This window comes from Sinocyclocheilus rhinocerous, unplaced genomic scaffold, assembly GCF_001515625.1.
Source record: "Sinocyclocheilus rhinocerous isolate Xijiao unplaced genomic scaffold, SAMN03320098_v1.1 scaffold3145, whole genome shotgun sequence".
Lineage (NCBI taxonomy): Eukaryota > Metazoa > Chordata > Actinopteri > Cypriniformes > Cyprinidae > Sinocyclocheilus > Sinocyclocheilus rhinocerous.
In genome coordinates this window covers 29,490-35,776 of record NW_015624599.1, presented here as the reverse complement: position 1 = coordinate 35,776, position 6,287 = coordinate 29,490, and the positions used below count along the sequence as shown (strand labels likewise).

At 31.1% G+C, this 6,287-nt stretch overlaps 1 protein-coding gene across 5 annotated transcripts in view; it reads right to left on the bottom strand.

Moving 5' to 3' along the window:
* Window positions 1-3,446, bottom strand: part of rab9a (RAB9A, member RAS oncogene family) — a 5,487-nt gene extending 2,041 nt beyond the window's left edge. For 2 of the 5 annotated variants that reach the window (XM_016559126.1, XM_016559141.1), the window contains exons 1-3: window positions 3,303-3,446; window positions 1,446-1,494; window positions 860-892 (exon numbers count right to left, since the gene is read on the bottom strand). The gene's annotated coding sequence lies outside the window, so the exon portion shown is untranslated. The other 3 variants (XM_016559149.1, XM_016559155.1, XM_016559133.1) reach the window with 2 other exon arrangements.
* Between the last annotated feature and the right edge of the window lie 2,841 nt (window positions 3,447-6,287).

The window sequence follows — 6,287 nt, the reverse complement described above, 5'->3', positions numbered from 1 at the left end:
ATTACTCCAGTCTTCAGCGTCACATGATCTTCAGAAATCAGTATAATATGCTGATTAAATGAAACATTTCTGATTATTATCAATGATGAAAACAGTTGTGCTGCACAATATTTTTGTGGAAACTGTGATGCATTTTATTTTTCAGGATTCTTTGATGAACAGAAAGTTCAAAAGAACAGCATTTATTTGAAATATAAATCTTTTGGAACATTATAAATGCCTTTAGTGTCACTTTTGATCAATTTAATGCGTCCCTGATTAATTAAAATAATAATTTAATTTTTTTTGTAATCATACTGTCCCTAAACTTTTGAATAAAAGTGTATCTCATTAATATGAAGAAGCGCAACTGTTTTCAACATTGATAATAATCAGAAATGTTTCATTTAATCAGCATATTATACTGATTTCTGAAGATCATGTGACGCTGAAGACTGGAGTAATGATGCTGAAAATTCAGCTTTACATCACAGAAATAAATTACAGTTTAACAGAGATTCACATAGAAAATAGTTATATTAAATTACAATAATATTACACGATTTTTTCCTGCTTTGATCAAATAAATGCAGCCTTGGTGAGCATAAGAGACTTTAATATTTGATATCATTCAAACAAATATATACATGTGGCTCAAAAGGGCAAAAGTAGTAGTAAAAGGTGGAGAGAGTTTTATAAATCAGTATTTGAACCAATTTTAGCTCAGTTTAATTTTTGTAAATCAGTTTATTTGTTTGTTTAAATGAACTGATTCAGAAATTGAAATTGGTTGAATTAAAACAAATGGCATTTTGGAGCTTTAGCATTATGAATGTGAGTTATTGCAACATTTAAGAAAATTAGGGAGAAATTAGCTTACCTTTACTGCCTCACGTAATTCATCGTTCAAAATCTAGAACAACAACAACAACAACAAAAACTGCTAAATTTGAAATATTATCCCAACATACTAGACCAGTCAAATTAAGATTTACGCAATAGAGACTTAATAATGTAATGTGTTTGGGTTGTAACCCTGTAAAGCCTGACGTATGAAATAATATATATATATATATATATATAAAAAAAAGATTTTTTAAAAATGATTTTTTTTTTTTTTGTGAAAATAAATACTACATTGTTTAAACATCCAATAACCAATAAAAAAATTTAATGGTTGTATTGATGTTTTTCTGTAAAAAAAAAACTACATTGTTTAAACAACCAATAATATAATTTTTTAATGGTTTATTTCCGTGTTTTGTGAAAATAGAAACTACATATCCACTATACTGCAACAATAGAAACATATGCATAATCAGCATTCGTTGTTAAATGTAGGTCAGTCATTTACTACACTAGATACAAATAAAGCTAACATTACTTTCTAATTTGCACAGCGATGCTGCACATAAGGCGGCATTATGCACTAAATGAAGGCATGAGCAAGGTCCATTGAGACTCACAGTAGTTTTCTCTCAGCTGCTGGCTTTCGGTCATGTGCTCCTGTCTGTCCTGCATCACATGCAACAGTGTGCATTACAATTCAGGCAACATGCAACACACAGAGAATGACTTAATTACACTTACACAAGCCTGCTGGGAGAAAACACTCAGTCAATTCACTGCACAGACCTGCGCCGCTGATGGCCAGCTCTATCAATGCAGTTGAGACTTATAGGCAATAATTACTTTTATATGGATTTATTTTTATTTTGCATGGAAACCAATGGGGGGTCAATTTGATCCGCAACACAAAAGTCATTTACAACACAGCAGGAGGGTTAAATGATCAGATTCAGAAATTAATTCAAATGTTCCAGTTTACTCAGTTCAGAAATTTTAAAATATTAATGGGAACATCTAGTCATCTTGTTGAGAGGTTGAGATTTGTAGTCTTTTTTATAATTAAATAATTATGGCCAATAACTGCTTGGACAGCCGATATTACAAATATTTATTATACAGCATCAAATACTTCATTCTGATTGGTCAATCTGAATATATATATATATATATATATATATATATATATATATTAAAATACCTGTAACCAGACTAAAGTTACTTTTTTATTGATTACATGATTACATATTATTCACACAATAGCAATAAATTATGAATAAATTATTGATTCTCCCTAATTCCTCTTTTTCATCTTTCTAAAATAGCCTACCGCTTATATACTTATATTCAGGTGACTACATTTTAATAAGTGTTTTCTCAACATTTCAACATTGCATCAACTACTGATGAACACATTAATTTTTATATGAATTATCACTCAGTTGGTTATTTAATTACTATGTCTTTGGAAGGCTTTTGTCTTTTAAACACATTAAAATGCACGGATTCACGTTATTTTTTATTTACTTGTAATGCAGGCATTCACAAACGTTTTTTTGTCATCTGAACCTCTTTCACCTAATATTTTTACTTGAAGTACCCCTGAGATTTAAAAATAAATATTTTAATAATGAAGTATCACATTTGCATGTCCACGGCTCTCTGACGTTGGTTAATAGTCACATGACATGCAGGTAAACAAATAAAATATTTCATTTTTTTAGTAAGCGTTTTATTTTGATTATTATTTTAAAGGTGACATATCATGAAAATCTGACTCTTCCAGGTTGTAAGTGCTATAATCAGGTCCCCGGTGCATCTACCAACCAAGGAAACGTGAAAAAGATTAACCCAGTAACTTTGTTTAGGTAAGCCTTTTTCTGCAAGCGTCTGAGAAAACGAGCGCGTCTGATTTCACTCCCTTGGTGACGTGGCAAAGGGATCTCATTATAATATTATAATGAACCCTTAATCTGTAAGTTTACACCACGATGCCATTATTGTGTTTTCGCAAGCGACAACGGTGTAGCAGCTCTATACAGTATATAGCATAAGGAAAGCAAAGTATATAAAATACAACAAATATAGTCATGTATTAAAATTATATTATAATATCATATTACTGTTACTATTATTAATATATTATAATTTGTACACATTACTGTAATGATAATTTGTAATAATGACTATATAATTATAATTTTATTATATATATATATATATATTATTTATTTACAGAACTGCACGCAACTGAAAGAGATTCTGCGACACGGAAAAACGTGTAACAAACCAAACGACGACGTTATTTATAATAATGAAATTAAAATGAAAACCCACCTAAACCACGAATGACCGCTGAGCTGTTGAACTTGAGACGTAACCGATACAAAGTGAATCAGTGAGAAGGAAATAAACAGATCTGTGTTTGTAATGCTGCGAACCGGAGCTGATTTGAGCTGAAAGCGACTCGGGCTCACCTGCAGCTGCTTCTGAACACATCGGGCTTCAGCGACCGGAAATCTCGATTCGATCAAAAGAAACAAAACAAGCGATAAAGCGAAACATGACGAGTTTCGGGACTCTTCCTCTGATCTCTGATGGTGCCGCACTCCTTCAATCCTATTGGCTGGTGAGCGTCACGTGACCCAGCTGGCTGATAGTCGATCACGTGATGTGTTGCTACATAAACAGAAGAGTTCAGGCCCTTGAAGCTGCTTCACATTCGTACTGTTAAAGTTAAAGTTAGACACTTTGAGGTAAGATGAATCCCTGAGAACTAGTTATTTAATAACTCCATGAATTAAAAGCACATTTCAAACTTGTTCATTATTCATCATAGCATATATCCTCATGACTACCAGAAAAAAATAGTTTAAATATATTTTTTTTTCATTATTTAGAGCATAAGAAAAAAAATGGAAAATAACATTTTTGAAAAAAAATTTTTTTTTTTTTTATTCATGTTATGCTACGTCCTACGTAGAGGACACCAGGACTTTAAAAAGTCCTGTTTTTAAAATAAATAAAAAGACACGAAAAGGCAAAAACAGTGATTTTTGTTTTGTTTAAATCACCAATACATTTTTATTTTTTATACCAAACTTTGTATAAAAATGAATCTCAACTATGTTATGGGAATGAAAAAAGCGTCTGCTAAATGACTAAATGTAAATGTTATGAAAGATATAACAGAATGATTTAATATACCATTTTGCTTTATGCAACATGTGCATAAAATGTCCATAAACGGGTTGTCCCATTATGTACAATGTATCTATACACTGTATCTAATTAGCTAAATTGTTTTTGGGGCAACATGTAATGAAACAAGAAGTGTAATAATGGGAATGATTATTATTGACAAGATTTTCATAATTATAATAAACATGCTTTTAGTCCTGGTGTCCTCTACAGTGGATATGTATGAAATCAATGTCCTGTTTCATAACAGAAGGTTATATTTTGATTTGAAACCCCGTAGCATTTTCCTGAGATGTTGATTTATGACAAACAATTGGAAAATTAGTCAGATTTAAATGATCGTTACAAAATATGATCATATTTCCATAAGGGTGTTGAATTTGATCACTAAATGAATGTCAGGCATTTTTAAGACCAAGCAGAGGGAGTGGTCATAATGAAACATCCACACATTTGGTATCTCTGAAAAGCCCTGAATGTGCTCTTTACAGGACTTAAAACTGTCTCAGAGAAATCACTAAAACATAATGTCCTCTACTCTACAGAGGACAAAACTCCATAGCTGTCTGTCAGGAGGATATGCCTTTTATTTCTATTATTAAATCTCTTAAATTAAAAATATAGGCCTGTATATAATTCAAAGTGTAATTTAGATGCATCAACTACATTGTTAAAGTGCATTTCCATAGAACATTTCTTTTAGTATTTGACATTAATGAAACATTTTTCAGATAAATAAATAAATCCTCCTCCTGAGAAAGTTTGAATGCTGAGAAAATCCTTTTTAATCTGATTGTTTCTTTTTATTATGACTGTCGTGTTGTAATGAAGCATCATTTCAGTGAAAGTCAGTAAAGCTGCTCTGAAGCAAGTCAGTTACATTCATTTATTAATTTATTGGGGAAACATAAATCATCAAATCTCAGGGTTCCCACTCAATGCATTTCCATGATTAAACCCTACTTGTCATGACCAAACATTTAACCTTTCATTACTGAAATCATATAATCACATTTTCAAGGGATTATCAAAATTTGTGCAGAATCTGAGTCGAACTTTTAAGGAGTTTTCAGTGAGTCCCAGAGACTCTGAGAATCAGATGTTTATAAACAGTTTTACTCAAGTATTTCTATAGTAAGTATTTATATTTCATTCAACATTGATGTGGATTAAACAGGACTTTTACATCCATTTACATCAATGAACAAATGATCATTTAACCTCTATAACTGAAATAAACAATTATTCGTTTAGTCTCACGTTGAACAAATATTGAAATTGTGATATAGATTGAATATTGGAAACATGGTGAGTGTAAAAGATGAAAGCAGGTCGATCCAGATCTACAGGTGTAACATTTACTGACTATTGAACGGTAAAATCCTCAGAGAGTAACCACACAGCTTCTCAAACTGCTGTTTAATCTGACGCTCTGTGTGCTCAGCTTGAGACTGAAATCAAATTGCAAATTTACAGAAATAATCAACTGGAATCCATTATATTAAATATAACAAATCATAATTGTGTTTAGTGATGCTAGACCTGTACTGAAAATGACTCTTGATTCTGTTTCCTCACCTTGATGTGTTGAACTGTTTTCTCAAACTCTCCTTTCATGCTTTCATTGTGTTGAAGTTTCTCCTGTAAGGACTTCAGTGCTGTATTGAGCTCCTCCTAGAATTGAATACAAATAAAAATATATAAAACACCAGATTACAGTGGAGAGAAGAGAATACTGTGATCATACAGTGCTCTTTGTGTGTGTGTGTGTAATATCGCACACTAAATTGATTCAGAAATTAAAACCTAACATAAAGCAAAAGCAACTTGAGTAAATACAAAATAGACTTAAACTTTTTCAGCAGCATGAAGTTGTTTAAAAGGTCTTACCCAGTGACTACACTTTAGTATGACACTATTTAGTGTACACAAAAACATAAGAAATCAGTATGGGGCAAATACTTTTTTTCACCTCTGAGTATATGCAGGGGTGCACATAAGTTTTTCAGCCTGGTTCTCATATGAGAACCTGGAGATTTGGTTTGGTCCTCACACGGCACACGATGTGACCCATCAAATATAACTATAAAAAATAAATTAATAATAGTGATAATATTATTGCACTTTATTTAGTTTTTAAAAAAAAATAATAATAATAAACTAAATAATAAAGTGTGATAATACTATTTTATTTTTTAAAACATAATTATTGTATAGTAAACTTAAAAATAAAATGCTAATATTTTTATTATTTTTATTAT